A 22,425-nucleotide genomic window follows, 5' to 3' on the forward strand; every position below is an offset into this window, starting at 1 on the left:
GTATATATGCTTTGTTTTGTAGTGTAACAGGTGCTATTATCAGCAACGTACCTGCACCAGATAGTGGTTGCTATAAAAACAAAAAGCATCAGTGCGGTGAAGGTCTAGAAATCAGGAATCCTAAGAAGCCATCCCTAATGATGAGCTCAAAGTGTTGATTAGGTAACCATATTCAAGACTGTGAAACCATGGTGTCCATTCTCGTGTCCTGGCTTTGACAGCAGATGATACAGTCATTCTGGACAAATCATCTTATTTCACTGATACTACTGTGCAGTCTTTTGTGAAAATGTTTGCGTTCTAACATGCTGATGGCATTGTTTCGCCCATTATCTGATCTTACCTTTCATATACGCCATTTGAGTGGAAGGGGTTCTACACAGAAAAAAGCACACCTCATATTGCAGGCCACTGGCAAGCATACTTTAAGGTCTGCTCATTTGAAAATAAAAACGGTTTAAAATACAAAAGAGAAACCGAGGACTGAACAGCTTTACATTCATAATTACAGTTTATGCCGTATTTCTAAAAACCTGGCAGGCATGCTTTATGGAGCCACTGCAACATGATTTCATATGTTTTTATTCTTGCCTGCCACGCACGGTTTATATATGATATGCTGAACTTCCAGCAAGTATGTGTTACGCTCACCTGGTATCCACAGGGACGCCACCCAGCCGGGTTACTCGCTGGTATGCTTCTCAGCTTTGCCCTGATGTGGTCTGCGGGAAGGTTCTGCCTGAAAATACAGGAGGACTGTGTTCAAGACTGACCGACTGCGGTAAGTATCCTCCCTCCACACCTGTATGATTTCGGTCCCTCTGGCTCCCTCTCCTCACCTTGTGGTAGAATTAGGCGTGCTCTCCGTCCTGCCTTCTTTGCAGGGGCACGTTGTCTTTCATGGGCGAGTGCGGTCCAGTTACTTCACTGACGCCGGCCCGTTTCATATTGTTCAGGTAGGTCTTACTGCTGTTCTTTAGTTTTGTTGCTATCCTGCATGCTTTTCTTTGTTTAAAATGTCAATTTTTTCTCCCTTAGGTATGCAGAGCTTCAGCGCAGCAAACTGGCTTGGTTGAGCCCCGCTGGTAAATGATGGCGCATTAAGAGCACTATGATTCGGTAAGTAAGTGCTATGCGCAGCGCTGCGAAGTCTTGCCTTTGCTAACCTGTGTTTTCCTTCCTTGTAGGTCGCAGTGTTCTTCAGTGCGAGTGGAATGTCCGGAGTGGTGCCAGCCGAGAGGCGACGAGCCAGGTAAGCCTTTTGAGCAGTTCGTAATTTGTAAATGTCTCTACTGCTTTCTTTAATGTTGCCTCTATCTTCCTTTTTCAGGTCGTTCTGTCTGGGAGGCGTGCAGATTCGAGGAACCTGTTCTCAGTAGCTGCAAGTGTTTAAAGATGAAGACTGCAGGTAAGATGCTGCTGGTAATGATGTTCCTTTTGTCTCCTTGCAGGTTCTGCTTCTCCGAGGTTTGAGGGAATAGCTGGACACAGTGAGCGTCACGTTGCAAGCTGCAAAGTAACGCGAAGCGTGTTGTTTTGCTCGGGTGTGGTTTAAATAGCCCCAACAAAATAGTCCAAGTAAAGTAGTCCCTAGGCTACCACACCCAAAACACTAGACTGCATAGCTTGGTTCTTAGGAACCAAGCTATGTGGATGCCTCCATGTTGGCTGACAATACAATAAAGTAGTTCCCAAGCACATTGTTTTTCATGGTGTATGAGCCTGGCGCCTTAGGCGCCAGGACTGGCCCCATGAGGGCTTTTGAAGAGGATGCCAGGCTCTATAGGCCCGAGTTCTTACTCCTCCTGGCCAATGGGTTTGCCAGAGGGGGTTTTGGGCGAGGCCCCTCCCATGGTGTTCCTTCTGTCTGGCCCAGGTTTGGTTGGGAAGTTCCGATGGAATTTCCTGATTAGACGTGGTGCGTGGATATTCTCACTGGGCTCCCAGGATCTATCTTGTGGTCCAAATCCTTTTCAATCAACGAGATAATATAGCTTGGTCCTAGAGTATTTAGAGTCCAAGATATCTGTGACTTCGAATTCTGGTTCTCCGTCAACAAGTATGGGCTTAGGTGGTGTCCCAATCCGTGTGCCGGGTTGCATTGGTTTCATGAGGGACACATGGAATACCAGGTGGATGTGTAGATTAGGTGGTAAATCCAGTTTCACGGCTGATGGGTTGATAATTACCTTAATGGTATAGGATCCTAAGAATCTGGGACGAAAGGACCGGGTTCCCTTGATGGGTATGAATTTAGCGGCTAACCAAACCTTGTCTCCTACTTGATAATCAGGGGCATTTTTCCGGTGTTGGTCGGCAAATCTCTTTTGTTTTTCTTTGGCATTAATAAGGTGTTCCTTTGCCCTTTTGAAAGCCTTAGCAATAGTTCTGTGTAGAGTCTTTACCTCTGGCATTTCCAAGCTGGCTGAAGGTCTAGTTCAGAGGTACATGGATGTCTGCCATAAAGGGTATAGAAGGGTGTTTGTCCCGTGCTTGAATGCAAAGAATTGTTACATGTATATTCGGCTATCCATAGTAGGTCTTTCCAATTCCTTTGTTCGTGGTGCAGCATGCACAGTAAATATTGCTCGAGTGTCTGATTGGTTCTCTCGGTTTGGCTGTCCGTTTGGGGATGGTGATGGGTAGATAGCCGAATGTCGCTATGCGCCATTGCACACATTTTTTTCCAGAAGTTTGAAACAAACTGGCTGCCTCGATCAGAGACCAGAACCGAAGGGAAGCCATATAGCTTAACCACGCCCTCCAGGAACACTTTTGCTAAAGTGGCTGCGTCTGGGAGGCCTTTGAGAGGAATAAAAAGGGCCATCTTCGAGAATAAGTCCACAACTACCAGGATGGTGTTGAACCCTTGGCTTGGAGGTAGATCAGTGATGAAGTCAAGGGAAAGAGTGTGCCATGGAACTGGAGGAATGTCCAATGGTTGTAGGAGACCAGATGGTTTTTGTTTCTGTGATTTATTTTGTGCGCAGACACCGCAGGACTGAATATACTGAATGATGTCCTTACTCCAGGTAGGCCACCAAAAGTTCTCTTTCACCTTAGCTAGGGTTTTGGCGATCCCAGGATGCCCTTCAATCAGTGAATCGTGACAGTTTGAAATAATATGCTGTTGTAATTCCTTCTTGGGTACATATAGGCGACCCCTAAAAAAGGGTAGATGGTCCTTGATGGTATATTGTTCTCCTTGAGTTTGCCATGTGAGGTAGTCATCAGGATTCATTGTCCGTTGGATTTCTTTTCGTAGTTCTGCTTGTGTTAAGGCTGTCGTGACACCCAAGAGTTTGTCTTCAGGTATAATAGGTACTGGTTCTGGAATTGTATATACTATTTCATCAATGCCCATGCGAGATAAGGCATCCGCCTTTCCGTTTCGGACTCCTGGTCGAAATGTGATTACATAATCATATTCGGCGAAGAAAAGGGCCCACCGTAATTGGCGCGAGGACTAGGCCTTGGCTGTTTTGAGATATTGCAGGTTTCGGTGGTCTGTGATGACTGTAATGGTGTGTCTGGCTCCCAGAAGGTAGTGCCTCCAGGCTTTAAAGGCGGATTTGATAGCCAGGAGTTCCTTGTCCGTGATGGCATAATTAATCTCTGAAGGTGAGAACTTTTTCGACCAGAAGGCCACAGGATGTAGCTGGCCAGTTTCCGGGTCTCTCTGTGAAAGGACAGCCCCCATTGCGAGACTGGATGCATCAGTTTCAATGACATAAGGGAGGTCAGGACGAGAATGTCGCAGGATTGGAGCGGAGGTAAACCTTTGTTTAAGTTCCTGAAAGGCTTCTTCTGCTTCTTCGGTCCAAGCAAACTTTTTATTGTTTTTTCGTAATAGTACTGTGATTGGGTGCACAACCTGAGAGCAGTCTGGGATGAACGGGCGGTATAAGTTCGCAAAGCCCAGCATGCTTTGTACCCCTTTCAGAGACTTCGGTGAAGGCCGTTTCAGAATGGCATCTACCTTGTGCACGTCCATTCTGATGCATTCTGGAGTAAGGATAAAACCAAGAAATTCTACTTCGGTGACGAGAAAAAACATTTTTCAAGTTTTGCAAACAAGCGTTGTTGACGGAGCTTGGTGAGACTGAACGAACATGCCTGACATGATCTTGTTCCGAGGCTGAGTATACTAAGATGTCGTCTATGTACACTAAGGCTCACACATCAATTAACTCCCTTAAGACGTCATTCAAGAAATACTGGAATGCCGCAGGAGCGTTGCATAACCCAAAGGGCATGACTTGATATTCAAACAAGCCATACTTAGTACGGAAGGCGGTTTTCCATTCATCTCCTTTTCTGACTCGGACCAGGTGGTACCCTCCTTGAAGGTCCAATTTGGAATAAATCTGGGCATCTTTAACTTGGTCTAGCATCTCAGGGATAAATGGCAAGGGGTAGCGGTTCTTCACTGTGATCTGGTTCAATGCGCGATAGTCAATACAGGGTTCTCAAGTCTCCTTCCTTTTTCGGTACGAAGAACAAAGGACTGGCTGCAGGGGTCTTCGAAGGACGGATAAATCCGTTTGAAAGGTACTGGTCTAAATAGGATTTCAAATGAAGGTTTTCTGGTTCTGTGAGAGCGTAGATCCTGCCGCAAGGGATTTGTGCACCAGGAACAAGGTTGATCTGACAGTCATAGGGCCTGTGCGGCGGCAATGTGTTGGCTTGGTCCTTTCGGAAAACATCCTGGGAATCATGGTATTCACTTGGCAAGGTATCAGTTGCTCCCAGGGTTGATACTGTCGCTCCGGGAGTTATGGGGATACAGACGTCTGGTTTCTCCTCTTGGTAATAGCAGGCAGGGGAGCAGTCACCGGGGAAGGTTAATTTTCGTGCCCGTCAGTCTATCAAAGGGTTGTGAGCAACCAACCATGGCATCCCTAGTATTAGCCTGAACTGAGATGCCTTGATGAGATCGAATGAAATAGACGCCCGGTGTCCGTCCCGGAACAGCAAGGTTACCCTGGCTGTGCACTGGGTTACTGGTCCGGAAGTGATTTCTGTCCCATCCACGGTGGTTACCTTGTCCAGAGTTGGCTTAGAACACAAAGGAAGCCCCATCTTTGCTGCCAGTTCTTGATCAATATAATTTCCAACTGCTCCGCTATCGATGTATGCTTCAACGGCATGCATTCTTGACGACTGTTGGTAGTTAATTAAGATCACTGGTATTGCAGCAAAGTGCAAGGTCAGCAACTCTTTCTTCTCACTCGACAAACTGACCTCTACGTTTGTCGAACTTGGTAGTTTTCCGATTCCTTAGCTTCATCCTTCTCTGTGGCCCCGACTGTTCTTCTTGGGGGTTTTACTGGACAGTCCATCAGGAAATGTCCAGGTTTCCCACAATACAAACATAGCTGTTGTTGTCTTCTTTTGTCCCGCTCTTGTTTTGTTAATGGAGGCCGTATCCCTCCAATCTGCATTCGTTCTACAGCATTTTCAGGTACACAGGGTGTGTTTTCCCTTGGTCGAACATACACGGTCCGAGGGTCCGTCTTAGACCGGTCTGCCTTTCGGCCCTGCAACCGGTGGTCTAGCTGCATGACCAGATTTATGAATTCTGCACAGTCTCTGGGTGGATCAACCACCTGGGATAAAACATCCTTTAATTCGCCTCGTAAGCCTCGGTGGAATAACGTGGTTCTTTTGTTTTCTGGCCACCTAGCTTCGGCAACCAGTCTGTTGAAGGTAGCAATGTACATTACCAAGTCCTGATTCCCCTGTCGGAGAGACAAGAGTTCATTGTCTACTGCTTGTTCCTGGGTATGGCGAGCAAAACGTTTTTCCATTTCTCTCTGGAACCCCCCAAAGCCATGTAATAGAGGATCATCATGGGTTACCAACGGCACCGACCAATCTGCTGCACTACCACTCAGGTATGATAAAACAAAAGCTACCCGAGCTTGGTCATTTGGAAATGCTCCAGGCCTGCAAAGAAAATGAAGGTGGCACTGATTGATTAATGTTGCATACTTCTGTGGGTCGCCTGAGAACCTTTCTGGTGGTGCCAGGGGCACTTTTCCAGGTAATGTGATCTGTATCTGAGTGGGTGGTATGGCGGGGTTTTGCATCGTTGGATTGCTTCCAGGTAGAGGCGTCTGTCCTGCCTGTGATTGCAAGTATTGCCTGCTAATCTCTTCAGTGCGTTCTTTGGCCACTATTAGGTCTCTCCGCAGGACATTAGTCTATTGTCGGGCAGAATGAACCTCAGCACGAAGCTCTCCTAGTAATTGGGCCAATTGGTCCATTTCTGATGTCTCCATGGCGCCCAGGTGGATTTGTTATGGTTGGCTTTGCGTTCTGTTACTCTCACCTGGTATCCACAGGGACGCCACCCAGTCGGGTTACTCACTGGTATGCTTCTCAGATTTGCCCTGATGTGGTTTGCGGGAAGGTTCTGCCTGAAAACACAGGAGGACTGTGTTCAAGACTGACCGACTGGGGTAAGTATCCTCCTTCCACCCCTGTATGATTTCAGTCCCTCTGACGCCCTCTCCTCGCCTTGTGGTAGAATTAGGCGTGCTCTCCATCCTGCCTTCTTTGCAGGGGCGTGTTGTCTTTCATGGGCGAGTGCGGTCCAGTTACTTCACTGACGTCAGCCCGTTTGATATTGTTCAGGTAGGTCTTATTGCTGTTCTTTAGTTTTGTTGCTATCCTGCATGCCTTTCTTTCTTTAAAATGTCTCTTTTTTCTCCCTTAGGTATGCGGAGCTTCAGCGCGGCGAACTGGCTTGGTTGAGCCCCGCTGGTAAATGAATGCGCATTAAGAGTTCTATGATGCGGTAAGTAAGCGCTATGCGCAGCATTGCGAAGTCTTGCCTTTGCTAACCTGTGTTTACTTTCCTTTTAGGTTGCGGTGTTCTTCAGCGCGAGTGGAATGTCCGGAGTGGTGCCAGCCGAGAGGCGACCAGCCAGTTAAGCCTTTTGAGCAGTTCGTAATTTGTAAATATCTCTACTGCTTTCTTTAATGTTGCCTCTATCTACCTCTTTCAAGTTGTTCTGTCCGGAAAGTGTGCACATTCGAGGAAGCTGTTCTCAGTAGCTGCGAGTGTTTAAAGATGAAGACTGCAGGTAAGATGCTGCTGCTAATGATGTTCCTTTTGTCTCCTTGCAGGTTCTGCTTCTGCGAGGTTCGAGGGAATGGCTGGACACGGTGAGCGTCACGTTGCAAGCTGCAAAGTAACGCGAAGCGTGCTGTCTTGCTCGGGTGTGGTTTAAATAGCCCCAACAAAATAGTCCAAGTAAAGTAGTCCCTAGGCTACCACACCCAAAACACTAGACTGCATAGCTTGGTTCTTAGGAAGCAAGCTATGTGGATGCCTCCATGTTGGCTGACAATACAATAAAGTAGTTCCCAAGCACATTGTTTTTCAGGGTGTATGAGCCTGGTGCCATAGGCGCCAGGACTGGCCCCTTGAGGGCATTTGAAGAGGATGCCAGGATTTAGAGGCCCGAGTCCTGACTCCACCTGGCCAATGGGTTTGCCAGAGGGGGTTTTGGGCGAGGGTCGTGACAGCATGTTGGCTTGTGATTTTGTCTTAGCCAACTTTTCGTTAAATAGGGCTGCAATGGGATTAATTACATAAAAGTGGTTACCTTTTACCTTGACATAGAGGGGGCTTTGGCCCATAAACGTGTGGGTGCATTGCATTCTGATAGAGTGCATCATTTTGGGTGCATTGCATTTCGATTGAATTTGCAACGTGCAGGTGTTTAGAGAATTGTGGTATTCATGACTCATGCTTTGAATACAGAGGGTTTTTGCCCTCTGAGGTTTAAGAAAACCCACAGACCATGCCAAGTGGAATGGTAAATGTCCTTTGGAGAAATTCATTATCTCTACTGAGATAGTTATAGGATGTAATGTTGTAATACATCTATATGTGTATGCACACTGACTCATTATTGCTTGCTCTCCTAGGGGGCAGCAAGGGTTCTGTCCTTAGATGAATGTTAAACAGCTGATGTGTATTTTATATGCATAATATGCTGCTTGTTTTCATTTCATCCCTGTGTGCATTAGGGACCAGCATATACAACCGAGCACTAAGGTTATAACTATATGTGTTATACTATTATAACTATAGAGTCGTTGTATATAATAGGATTGTATGAATAAGCATACTTAGTAACTGCAATGAGTAGCGTTTTAGCCTTTTTCACTTTAAATAAAAAAATAATGTGTTGAGGATGTCAGATATCCCTTAGTGTAAAAAAAACAGTGCACGTTATGCTCAGTGGATAAAGGCAATCCATTGTTTGAGGGGAATCCCAGAGCCCATTGGGTGGTATTGTTGGTCAGTCAGTCGCTGGGGAGTCAGGATGGCCCTACGGCCTGGAGGTGCACGCCTACCTCACAACAAATTCAGCGGAGCAGCCAGGAGTGACTAATAGATAAGGTAAGTGGTATACTCCCCCATTACACTGTTGTCTGTGAATGCGCAAGTGAAATGCATCGTTCTAGCAAACACTATTTCCCCTGGCAAGGTGAAGAGCCATGCGAGGTTGGTTTTAGTGATAAGGAAGGCCTCACGAAGAACCAAGTGATTGACGATTGCTTACCTCCACCCTAAAAGACTAAAATGAATTACCCAGAGAGCGGGTTCAACCGCTAGAGAGAAATGCACAATGAAATGATCTCACTGCGCCTAGTGCTGAGAAGTTGGATCCTCTTTTTCATGGTTCTACACATCATTAGCAGCAGGAACAGGCTCTTGGCCCTACTACAAAGGCCCATAATGAGTATCCTCAAACAGTCTTTGCTCAATCCGTTACTGGTGCCACAGGTGGGAGCAGTACAAACCTGGCAAAAGGTTTATCTGCAGAGGTTCGTTGCATACCCTGGAGGGGCGTTGATCAGGTTAATGATTGGCAGGGGAGTTGCTAGGTCTGGAAAAGACCCGGGGCTAAGCTGATGTTGGAACTGTTGGGACTGGGGGCTAGCTAGTCTTTTGGCTGTAGCTGTGAGATTCTATCTGGGGCTACAACCAAAAGATCAGGGGCTATAGCCCCCTTAGCCCCCCCCTAGCAACGCCCCTGATGATTGGTTGCGCAAAGCCAACATATACCGAGGGAAGCAGGACTTTGTAACAGCAGTCCAACACGTGCCCACTGATAGGACATTGAACAGTGAGGCTGTGCATGCTTATGTCCTCACACCGTCTATGCAAATTAAAGGCAGGTTTAGATGCCTAGTGTATAAAGAAACCAGGAAAGCTTGACTTGGATGCCAGATAGACCAGCCCTAGCGCACCTGTCACATCGGTGTTACCTTAGATGGTTTCCGCAGGGAGTAAGGTACCCTGAGACCATTGCCAAGCATGGTGACGATTTGCTGTCACCTTGGTCGCTGGTAAGGGCAGTGCCCCTTCACCCCTGTGCCTGAATACCAATGCTTGAGCCACCATTTCCAGCAATTGGGGTTCTGGGTGATGATCAAAGAGGCACAACAAAGAGGGAAGGGTTCCTTCCAAGGGGAGGCCCCTTATCGACCTACAGTGTAATCAAATTCAAATTGGGCATAGTTTTCCCCATTAGAAGAAGGGCAATCTGAACTAACGCCACCACCCTTGCTCAGTGTTCAACTGGAGAGGGCCAAACATTCTGTAGACTAGATTGTTACACGCACGTTTAGACATAAGACAGGGCAGAAGGGAAAACCATCCTTACACGCAAGGGGCTTTGAATCCGACGACACAGACCAGGCAGCAGTGCACACACGTACGTCTGGGAGTCAGGGACACGTGCAAGTGCTCCGAACCCCACGAGATGCCCTAAGCAAATGCACTTAAAGAGATTCGATGGCTGGCCATTTGCACAGCAGCAAAATGAGCAGACTGAGCAGGGTGACATGCTGTAACTCTCTTGGGCTACAACAGCCCTGCCTGGATTTATGAATACTGATGTAAAAGGTAACACGGCCAGAGTGTGCTTAAAGCACGTTCACCCAGCAAGCAACGAATTGCTTTAGACATGCTTCACTATGTATTAGCTTGTAAACCGCATACGCGCTAAATGGCATGCTTTTATTAGCTTGGGAAGTTGGGATGCCCCCATTAGATAGCTCAGTCAGCTAACGCACCGAGAGCTGAGAAGTGTCTCAGAGCAGAGGTCTCCACTTGCCAGCCGCACAGACAGTGAGATCTACAAACGAGGCCTGCCAACAGAATGAGCAGAGATATAGGCTGTCTCCTGGCAGCACCTACACAGCACAGGGTGAGTCATGCCTTTAATTAACATTCCCTCTGGACGCACTTAGAGTGCCCTTGGGAGAGCAGTGGAACACATGTTCCCAGTTTAAGCCTGATTACATCAAGCAGAGCATAGAAGCACAAAATCGTGTCCTGTGCGCGCGGAACAAAATAAGGCACCCGATACATTCTTATGCAATAGAAAGAAACGCAGCACAACGTTTTGACTGCTTTAAGCAGGCTGGGTTGCATTTGAAATATGACTCGCTCTTGCAGATTAAAAGACGTTATCGTTATGTTTGCGTGTGGCAATAAAGCTCGCTTAACGAGTAGACATGAACATACCTGAGATAAAGACACATCGAATCCGCTGCACAGGAGACAGGGGTCACCAGGGCTTCTCCCAACTAGACCACTTGCAGACGCCAAGGCAAGCAGACTGCACGTGTAAAACATGAGTCCAAGCTCCGCTGAGCCCCCAATTTAAGAATGCCTTCTAGTAAATGCAGAGAAGCATTAGTCTAATGACCCCCATGCATAGGATATCAATATGCAAGTAAAATGGCGGCATACAGGTGTTAGGGAGAATTCTCCAGAATGGCAAATTTCCCTTACCTACTCAGCAACTTTGCTGGATTTCTAGGATATTTTTTTTTCACCTTCAGTGCAGCGACACAGGGTTGTCTTTTTCAGACTTTCCAACTCCAACTCCATTCTCTGAGACTGACTACTGTCTCGCAGAACATGTAAAGTTGCCATTGACTTTATTAGTCTCTTTTAAAACTCACAGACCCAGTACAAACTATCTTACATAGAGTTCTGGAAAGCGTTAATACTTACCCCTTTTTTTCTGTTTCTCTTGGAGCATTGTTTCATTCCCTTTTCATTAAGACTTGGCTGGTGGCAGTGGTAACTACCCTATTTTTCCTACCGCGGTTATCTTAAATAGCCCTGTTATTGTTTTAGGCTATCTTGGTAGCCTCAAACTTAAACCCGCTGGACCATATACGTTTTTATACAGTTCCGGCTGGGTTTATTCGCCATTTCTTTTTGTAAAAGTCTTTTTCGTGTTTTACTCTGCGTACCAAACCAGGTTTGGTTCCTTTGTTCGCCGTCCTTTCGCGGGCTTCTGCACAGAAGCCCTCCTTAGGCACCTGTATGTCTGAGGGCGACAGGATGTGAGGGAGGGGTTTAAGACTCCCTGCGAAGGGTCTCCTTGGAGAACCATGTCGCACTCTGATTGATTGGCTGTGGTGACTGTCCTAGCGGGACAGCCACCCTGTTGTGTGATTGTCAGCCAGGCTGTGTGAATGGGGGAAACTGCATAAAAAGCAGGTCTCTGAGTCTGGAAAGGCAGAGTCGCCACTGGATTGAGAAAGCTGAGGAGAAGCTGACAGAAGAGGACCTCTACCATGACTGAACTGGCCGGTGAAGCCCTGTTGCGGGTCCGAATCTTCAAACTTTGATGACAGGGAAGATCTGCACGGAATCTTCTCCCCTTGAGCTGTTGAGAACAACCATTCCACCAAACTGCTCGCCAGGCCTCCCTTCTCTGGTCGAATTTGCTGTACAGAGCTACAGTGAACCGGATAGCCAGTAGGAAAGGACCCTGCTTGCGCTTTAAGGACCGCACCTTTTATTTGTCGCTTTGCTCTGCTGCTGGTTTCTTCCCAGGACCCTCCAGTCTTCCTCCTTCTTGTCAGTCCGACAGTCGCTTCAGGAACCGTGAGCCTGGAGGACCTGCCAGGAACGTCTGCCTCAGCTACAGCATTCGTCTGCTTTAAAGGTACTGTGCTAACCCGGTTGTTCGTTTCGTCCAGCCGTGGTGAAACTGTGTGAAATCTTTCGCCAATCCGCGGGCTTGTCCTTTTCCATTCTTCAAAGTAACTTTTCATCCGGCCAACTTCGTTCTGAACTCTTGGCAAAGACTTAACTGCAAACTACTCTGAACTGTGTGATCCTCTGCAAAGACTTTGGTCCATGACTTTGGGCCAGGCCCCTTGATTTCCTCACTGTAGTTCATTTTTCTAGATTGTCCTGCTTACTCACTTGTTGGTGCTGCTCAATTTCTGTCTAACTTTGTCTTTCCCTCCCATTTAATTTGCTGGAGTGCCATTTTGCTCTCACTTTATTTTGAGCCTAAATTATCCAGAATCTATTGGGTGCGGGGTAGTGTATTAGTAACCTGATTTTTCAACTGCTTGATAATAGTGAAATGTTTAATAACTGATGTGTAAATAAATGTATACTCTTTTACTCAGAAACCTTGAGTCAGTGTTTGTTTGAATCAAAGTCCTTTGTGTAACTATTGGTACTGCTCACTTTACTCTTGAGATAAGTCTGGCTGCTCAGCCATTACTACCACTTTACTGTGTAGTACAGGCTTGTACTGAAGGTGAATTTGTACTGTCACTTGTAGTCCTAATTGTGTGTGGTGCTCCCAAAGGGTACTGCATATAATTCTGCCCAACAACAGGTACTCCATAGTGCTCGCCTATGTAAAAGCCAAGTCTGATAAACGGTCTGATACTATCACGAAGAGCAGAGCAGAGACTTGGCAGATGAAAGGCATTCCTTTCCTGATGCTAGCACAATAACAAGACACCATCTTCCCATGGGTGCAGTAGACCTGCAATAATCCTACAAACCCAATATTTTTGGCGGTGTCCATTTGATGATTCTACTGCCAATGTGATGCAAGAGAGTACTTGGCACCTTTGCTCCCAACCTGTTATCCTCTTAATAATTTGACATGATGCCTATTGGGTTTCTATTATTAATACATTTTGTTATTTACATCGGGGCGCTGGATAAGACATTGGGGGTCATTCCGAGTAGGGCGGTAAGGGTTAATGGTCACCGGTAACGAGACCGGTGCCGTTAAACCCTTACCGCCCTATTCCGAGTTCCCTTTGCGGGTTGGTACTTAACGCCTGCTTTTTGCAGGTGTTAAAAAACCAACCCGCAAAGGGACCTAGGAGCTAATTACGGCACCGTAATTTACGGTGCCGTAATTAGCGCCTTCCCCATTCCCATTGAGCCCTATGGGGCAAAAATGGGAATGGGGAAGGGCCCATGGTGAATGGGGAATTACCGCCCCCGCCAACCTTGGAATGGGGTGTTAATTCCGCCATTCACCATGGCGGAGTCGGAAAAATAACGGCATCAACCAAGGCGCTAATAGATAAGGGTTTAACGGTCTCGTTACCGGTGACCGTTAACCCTTACCGCCCTACTTGGAATGACCCCCATTGCATGTTTGATGAGTCCTGGAACAAGACTGTGAAGGTCGAAACACGTGTTGGCTATGTCGGTTAAATCTCTTTTAATCTGATCTAGCAGCACATTGTTATCGTGTATTTCTTGCTTTAGTCTGTTTAGATAAATGCATCTTAAACAATGAGACACATACGTGTAGTTACCAGACTTTAAACAAATGAAAATGGTCGAAAACAGAGTTGCAGTTCAGTACAGCTCAGACGTAAATGCCTTCGAGCACTGCATAACATGAATGCATGCATTCATCCGTCCCTTTTCAGAGAATAATAGCTATCACACCTGCTGAACACCTGCATTTAGACGTCTGTGCAATTTGCTAGTAATACAGGGTTGCAAAATCAGCAACTGTTAATAGACACAATCTGTTTGTGTTGGAGCAATTATCTGACAAAAATGAATGGGAGGAAGAGATACCTCAGCAATTATGGGAACTCAGGTCCTTTTAAAAAATAAGCTGCATTTTCCACGTGTCGCGTATCCAATCCTAAACAGCTACGGCACATAAAGAGCATAGACTAAGCCTTTAAAAGAAAGGAATCTCGTTCCTTTCAGTCCAGCATTCCAAAGAGTGGAATTGCATACCTCGCCACGTGTGATCCTGTGCACAAAGCACAGCTGGCAGAGAACGCCAGATGAGGTAGTGTAAAGAGTAAAGTCTCCCGTCGCTTAGACCTGCCTTGTCAACAAGATAAAAGCATAGAGGTAGAACTTATAAATGACTACCAGTAAGGCCACCGCGCCTGCTCAGCTTGTCTAAAACAGATGATAGGCCATGCTTGAATGCATAATCTGTATTTAAAGCCAAGCGCTTTTGCAATCAAAGCCATATGACGAACTCACACCTGAAATATGTAGCATGAGGTTATAGCTATATGTACCGAAGGGTGTACAAAAGAGAAGAACATGCACATGCAATGCCACATGTTGTGGTATGTTTATATCTAGAGAAGATGCCAAAGGTGGTATTTTTCTTAACAAATGAGTCCTAGTCTACAGATCAGACGTGTATGTGTGATATTGTTAGACATACAGCCCATTGTTTCAGTGACTTTATTGATAGCGCTCTATTTTGGAATTATCTGGTATTACAGGGGGACCTGGTACAGTGAAGTGCTATCTGTGATTGGTGGAAATGTCTTACTTTGTAGAGATGAATGAGGTGTGGACGAGACTATGGTGGGGGGGGGACAAGGTTCAGCTATACATACTGGTACAAAAACTTCTGTGCTGAAATATATTTGTGTTCAAACAGGAGTTATATGATTTACACCACACAGGTGTAAAAGCCTGTGTTGGGTAATACATGGGTAACCATACCCTCTCAGAAGCAAGAGTAAGGGAGAGGGATCTTGAAACCACCACCTAGGGTGCACCTCACGTAGAGTGCAAACCGCTGGCAACAAAGCAGAGAAAAGTTGTGAAAGAAAACTGTTTAAAATCATTGTGATAGCCAAAAGCAATATGCAAATGTAATTCTAACCAATGCAGTGTGACAAAAGCAATATAACATGCACCCATTGTATCGAAGGGGTAGCGGCGCAGAGCGTGAGTACGATACCCAGCCGTAGACCATCGGTGCCCGAAAGGTAAGAAAGGTGCAGGAAGTGGGAGTAGCCACCACTGCTCTCTATTAAACGCCCCTGCCTTTGCACGTACTTCCACCTAACCGTCTGACATAATGTGCTCTGTCTCTGCGCAACCCTCAACTGTTCCCTCTAGCGGTTGGCCATACTTTATGTTTTGTCTCCCCTCTCTATGTCCCCTTCAATTGCGTATACTGTTGTTTTGTGAACTGTGTCCCATTAGTCTCTCTCCTATTCTATAGGTCCCCATTCATATGTGGTTACCGTTGCTCTTTGAACAGTGTCCCATTAGGCTTTCTCCCACTCTCTAGGTCCCCATTCATCTGTGGTTACTGTTGTTCTGTGAACTGTGTCCCATTAGCCTCTCTCCCACTGTCTAGGTTGTGTGTCACCTGTCTGCTCCTCCTGTGTGTTCCAAACTGTGTGACAACCTCTGCACATCCAGCGTTGTGCGGTGCTGGGCTCTGCATCTCTCCTTTCTCTCTTTCACTCCCTCCTCCTCCTATTTTCCTCCTCGAACCCTCTATGGTGCTTTCTGTTTCTCCCATCTTCTCCAACTGCTACTCTATCTCCTATCCTATCCCTCTCACTACGTCTGGAAGGAAGAAGTTCAAGAGGGGCATCCTGGTCTCCAACCCAGGTCTTCCTATTTCTGATACCTTCACCAGTGCTTCCTCCAGATACACTCTCACCGACATCCTCTTTGTCGTTCCCTCACCAGAACCATTGACCCCCCGCCCCATATGGTCTCGGCTCTCTCTCCTATCGCTTCCTCTCCCATTAATGGTGGCACTTGGTGGGAGGTCCGCTTGGCCTCCTTTCCCTCCTCAAAGACCATCATTAATGTCTATCTGAATTTCACCAACTTGGTCCAGGGCCCTCAGCCCAATCTCCTCCTTTTCAATAGGTGTCTCCTGTGTCTTATCATCTTCCTTCTTTTTCCTGCTATGTCTATCAGCACCCTGAAGGCAAGTCCCTGTACACTCACACCAAAAAGAATACAATCCTCTAGGGAAGAAGGACAAGGGATTGCTTGCAGGCATAACAAGGTTTTAATTGTACAAAAGACAAGGGTGCTAGCAGAGGACTCTGCTGCTCGAGAATGTTCTGCTGGCATCATCATGTACAGTACATTATAAAAGTTCACGTCATCCATAGGGTCTAAACCTGCACAGCTGATTGATGAGACCATACACAATGTCCTGCTCCATAGGGGATGCCAGGCTATGATTGTTTCCTGTCTCTGCTGTCTGTCTGTTTCCACATGGGCTGTCTGAGCTCATCTTTCTAGGGAGTGAAGGTCAGGCTCTTCACATGTTGCTGTTCGAAGGCAACGTTTTGTACACTAATGCTACTACTACATAATTATGGCATGTACCTGGGAGGCTCGGGGACTGGCACTAGGGGGAAGGGAAGAAGTACAATCATGCTTCCCCACACATTTTGTGCTCTGTCTACATCGCACTCCTCGCACTGAAGGCTTCTACCCTCATTTTGATCTACAATGTATCCCTCCCTGTACCTCGTACTACAAAAGGTGTTTTATTGGAAGAGGTGAAATGGTTGCACATGTTCAGATCTTTTATGACCATTGATTCTTATCGCTGGTGGACTGGGGTCTAGGAATTGGGGAAGGTATAGGGTCTAGGACTGGGTCAGTGGTGGGTGCCACTGCTCCTGGAGGGTTGGGTGGGGGTTAGAGGCCTGTTGTTGGCCTGGCTGTGATGAATCAGTGCTACAAGGAGCCTGGTGTTGTCTCATGGCCTTGTAGGGTGCATTCCTTTCTGTGATATTGAGCAATTACAACAGTCAAAGGACACTGGGAAGTGTCTGTGGGAACTTGCAGCACAGGCTCATCTCGTCTCAACATTTTGGGCCTGTTCAGGCTTTTTCATCGAGCCTACTTTTTACCACACATCCATGTACCACCCCGGAAATCTTTCAAATGTGGCAACCTGCTCCATGTTACTACTCTCAACTCTCTTTATGCTGTCAAACACTCCTCTGACATCTGCCACCTCCTTGAAGAACTTGACCTGGATGTCCTCGCTCTGAGACATGGTTCATGCCCAGCTCTGTCACGTGTTTTGACACTCTCCTCCCTGATAGATACAAGATCCTTTCCGAACCCAGAATCAACCGACTCAGAGGTGGAGTAGCTCTGATCTTTCCAGAGTGGGTCCCTGCTTCTGTGATTCCTACGCAGGCCTACCCTTCCATTGAATGCCTGGTCTGCAAGCTTTCTATCTCTAATGGCCTCTCTCTGACTGGCCACCACCTACAGGTCACCAGGCCAGGTTGCCCTCTTCTTCTCTGAGTGGGCTGACCTCTCCTCTTATCTCCTCGCCTCTCAACTTCTCTTCTACTTTCTCTGCTCCTCCGATGCCTGTTGCTGACTCACACTCTGACGCAGCCCTCTCTAACCTGCATCTTTCTATCTACAACACTATGGACGTCTTTGCCCCTGTCATGAGAACACGTCTGAAGCCTACCCCCAAGTGCAACTCTTGGTTTGACTCTGACCTCGCCACCTTCAAACCGAAGTGCAGGGTGGCTGAGAGGAAGTGGAGTGCTTCGGTCGCATCCTCTGACAAACTGACCTGCTGCCGACTCCAAAGGCAATACAGGCTCTCTGTCCTGTCATAGAAGAGTCCACATCCAAGCCTGCATCTCTACGTCCTCTAACAACATGGCCAAACTCTTTATGATCTGCAAGGAGCTGGACAATCCTTCTGCAGTCTCCACCTCTCCTGTTCCCTCCCAGTCCCTATGTACAGCTCTGGCTTTTCACTTCACTACTAAAACTCAGGACATCCTGTCCTTCTCTCCTCCTCTACCTCTACCCCTCTTTCCCCCCCTGTGGCCGCCTCTCCGCCTCTCCTCCTCCTTTCTCCTCTTTCTCTCTGACTACACCTAATGAGGTTTCTAGACAAGTCCGATCTATGAAATTGTAGGCCAAACAGGTGCTCCCGTGTGCCTCCAGAACCATCAAGGAACACATTGATACCCTCGCTCCAGCCTTGGCCAATTTCTTCAATCACTCTTTCGAACTGGATATTTCCCCTCTCTCCTCAAGCACTCCCTTGATCAGCCCCTCCTTAAAAAGCCTTCAACCAATCCTACCTGTCCAGCAAACTATTGCCCGATCTCTATCACTCCTTTTCTGGGCGAACTCCTGGAAAATCTGGCCATCCCCCAGCTTACTCTCACACTGAATCTTTTGGCCGTCTCCATGACCATAAATCTGGGCTCAGAGCAGCCATGGGCACTGAAACTGCTCTCCAGAACACCCGTGAAGATCTGCTCACTAATCTTGATTCCAGCCTTCCTTCTGTACTCATCCTCATGGACCTTTCTTCTGCTTTTGGCACAGTTAATCAAATCAAGCCATCCTGATCAATTGACTCTGTGAGAACCTGGGCATCAGGGATCAGTCCATGGATTGGTTGACCTCCTGCCCCCTGGACAGACCCTCCAAGGGCCAACTTGGGCCCTTTCTCTCCACCTCCTCTCTCTGCACATGTGGTGATCCCCAGGGCTCTGACCTCTCACCCTGGCTCTTCAATGTCTACTTGGCCCACATGTTCTCTACCTTCTCCTCTAACTTTCAGTGCTATGCGGATGACACTCAGCTCTCTTTCAGTCTTCGCTCAGCGTCCTTTCCTCTCTCGCTCATTCCTGACTGTCTATCCACGATTCAGGATTGGTGCGCCTCCAACAATATCGGCCTTAATGCCTGTAAGACTGAGATCCTTCTCACTGGGACCCCTATTCCTGCTTTCCCTCTTACTCTAGCCATCCTCTTTGGGCCCTCTTCCTTCCCCTTCCTGAGAGGCAAAAACCCTTGGTGTCATCTTCGACTCCACTCACTCCTTCTCTCCCCATATCACGGACCTTGCCAAGAAGGCCCACTACTAGCTGTACCTCCTCAAAGGTATTCTTGCTTTTCTCACTATCCCCCAGGAGCACACTGTCTCCAGAGCCCTGGTTACTTCTAGGCTTGACTACTGCAACAGCCTCTGTCTTAATCTGCGCTCCTCTATTCTCTGCCCTCTGCAACTAATCCAGAACAGGATTGCAAGACTTGTCCTTGGCCTCAAGCCCAAGGACCGTATCTCTCCAGCCCTGAAATCTCTCCACTGGCTCCAAGTGGCTACACGGATCAAGTTCAAGGGCCTCTGCATTGTCCACAAGGCTTTCTAGGGCTGGAGCCTGCACTACATCCAACTCTCTCATCCATCTCTTCCTTCTCGAGCACTTCGCTCAACTACCTCAAACTCTTTGAAGCTCAGATGCTTCTCCAGGCAGAGCGTGGGGGTTAGATCAGAGTGGGGGTTTGATCTATCTCCTTTGCAAGTGCCACCTTCTGGAATGGCCTCCCTGCCCCTCTCAAACTTCAGCCGGACCACCTGAAGTTCAGGAAGCAGCTCAAGATCTTTCTTTCCTCTTCTGATTTCTCTCTCTCTCCCCTGCTGACCTACCTGTCTGCTGCACTGACTGGTTGCTTGGCTACCCTCAGAGTCTCACTTGGTTCCAGGCTCCTCCATGATCAGTATCCCATGCCCTGTGTCCGGGCCTACCGCGCACTTAGGAGCTGTAACTGTAACCCTACAGCCCCTTGACTCCTTGCACTTACCCAGAGCCGTGCTGCCCTGGCTGCACCTACTCGGGCAATGCTGCCTTGATTGTACTTCCCCCTTTACTCTCCCTGGCATTTCCCCCTTCCCTTTCTGGGGTACATTTACCAGCCCAACCGAAATCCCTGCCTCACAAAACTGCATTTAGCAGTTTCAGAAATAATGGCTGCACTGTTGTGGCTGAGCACATATTCCTTTGCATCAAAACTGCATTTTTTGCAGTTACAGAAATCATGGCTGTGCTGTGTCTGCTGTGCACATATGGGGCGAGATGGAGCACAGACACCCTGAGATTGGCTGCAGTTATTGTTTCATGTGCAACCAAAAAGAGGAATTCAATGGCAGCCTGGCTCAGCGCTGCAGTGCTGGGAATTTGCAAAAACTTCAAACTGCCAAAGAAAATGTGCTATGTAAAAAACGACTTTGCACTGGTGCTATCTTCATTTTTGAACATCACCCAGATTGGGTTTTAGTAAAACACAGCCATGATCACCCATATTCTGGTTGTAATCTAGCAAATGGGGGCATTCGTCACTGAATGGTATGGGGTGTCAAGCAAAATCTGTGAAGAGCAGAGAAATCCATTTCAGGCCGTACGACCCATGCTCACTCTTCCAACAAAGTTAACCCATGCAGCGGATCTTTCCGTGCCCTCAAACTGACCTGATCTGTCCAGGCTTTCTGAAAATGTGTGCCAAAGAAACTGCATCTTGGGAAATCCCCATGTAAAATGAGCATGTGTAAATTTGTTTTGCAAAGGCAGTGAAATAAAACTTTTTAAAGCTGAAAATGTGAAATCATCCCAGATACTTGCACAGAAACAGTATGTAATGGGTGGAACTGGGGTGGTTTAAGGGTATATTATATTTATATACTAAAGACTTAGTTTCTGTAAAGGAGAGTAAGGAAGAAAAAAATGTGTGTTTGAAAACAGCAGAACAATGGGGCCTGAGCAGGAAATTCAAAGGGAATAAACCTTCATTGGAAAGGAATCTCCTCCACAAACTATAAAAGGGTCAAGGTGTGAGAATTTGTGACCTCGTCAGACTGACTGGCATTTATCCAGCAAGGGACAATGGACCAAGGGGAATCAGCACTTCACAAAAAAGTGTGAATTCCTTGTGACACCTCTCCTCAGCTGCTTCTGCCAGAATCAAAGGGTGCTATGGTAACCCTGTGTTGGAGTGGTTACTTGCGTGTTATTACTTACAATGTACATTAGTTGCCGTTCTCATTACATCACTGTTCATAGGTTGCTAGTATTATTATGGTTACTGTTGTAATGCATTGACATCACAAGGTTCATTGGTGGAATTCATTGGCTTGAACTGGTGTACATTCCACTTGGGGAGGTTGGTGTCTCCTTCTCTGGCTGGGGGTTGCATTCCATTCTTGATCAGTACAACAGCATTACTGCCTTCATGTGTGAATTATTGCACACAACACCCTGCTGCCGAGAACTGACACAGAGGGGGCAGGATTGCTGTGGACATTTTAAGGGCCGCCCTCCAGTGACAAATGCAATCCATTTGATTTAAAATACTTTTTATATTAAAGCATTTATTTCAGTAACCTAACGAAGCAGTAATGTGAAATTATGAGCGTTTTTATTCAATTGATGTATCATTAAAATAAGCCCATGTGGTTCTTCTTGACATGTGGTGGGTGCTAACGACAGGAAAAATACTTTTTTGGAGAAAGCGTACATGACACAGTTATGAAAGTTGATGAGAAAGATGCCTGACAATGATAGGCTTCTCGCTATCCATTTGTAGATTGTTAGGGGATATATTTTCCATAGAAATTGCGAAAGATTGCCAGAAGGACAAAACAGCATTGTACAAACTTCGGAGTTGGAATGGCATATTCATTGTAAAATATGGGGTCTGCCAATCTGATTTTCAGGAGGGTGACAATTGTAAATATAAGCGTTTTATTTCATAACTGATTTTGGCAAAAAATAACAGTGGTAGAAAAAAGCACATCATAAAAACACCCACACTAAAACTGATGTCACTTCTCTGGGTCCAATCGGCTTACAGGGAGGAGGCAACATCCACAGCCTGACCTATCTGATCTTAGAGGTAAGTCCAGCTTAGTTCTGCCCACATAGTAAAAATCCTCTGATCAATCCGGTTTATAAAAATAGGAAGCTTAGGGAGAGGCAGGACATACAAGGGACAGACTATCAAGAAAGACATTCAAGAACCAGGACATTCAAAAATCAGCATCCAGAGATCCAGACATTCCAAGTTCACCCTGCAAGACTCCAGTGCCAAGCCAGGGGTAGCTGATCCAGAACCTCCTATCCAGGCAGAATCATTTATACAGAATTAAACCCTACAAAAATCCCAATCATTCAGGGAGAAAGGAGGAAAGGATGCGGACCCCTTTGGGAGAATCCCGTGATCAGACCTGTCTTTGCCCAGTTGATGCATCCACTGTCCACTGCGACCAGACCCTGGTTGCCTCGCTGTGTCCCTAGAGGAGAGCCTTGTCACTGCGCATTGACCAGAGCCTTGTCTTGCTGTCCCGAGACCCGGTTAGCTGACCAAACTACTCAATTCAAGTGCTTCTTGTAAGTATCACCCCTCCACAATATCAAAATGCACCATACACCATTCTGTTACCTTGCCATTTGTCCAACCCAATAAGGAACCCTACAAGAAACCCTATAAGAAATCCTATACGTATCCTAGTAACTTCTCATAGTGTT

The sequence above is a fragment of the Ambystoma mexicanum genome, chromosome 1q (assembly GCF_040938575.1).
Source record: "Ambystoma mexicanum isolate Mex_15411 chromosome 1q, UKY_AmexF1_1, whole genome shotgun sequence".
Classification (NCBI taxonomy): Eukaryota; Metazoa; Chordata; class Amphibia; order Caudata; family Ambystomatidae; genus Ambystoma; species Ambystoma mexicanum.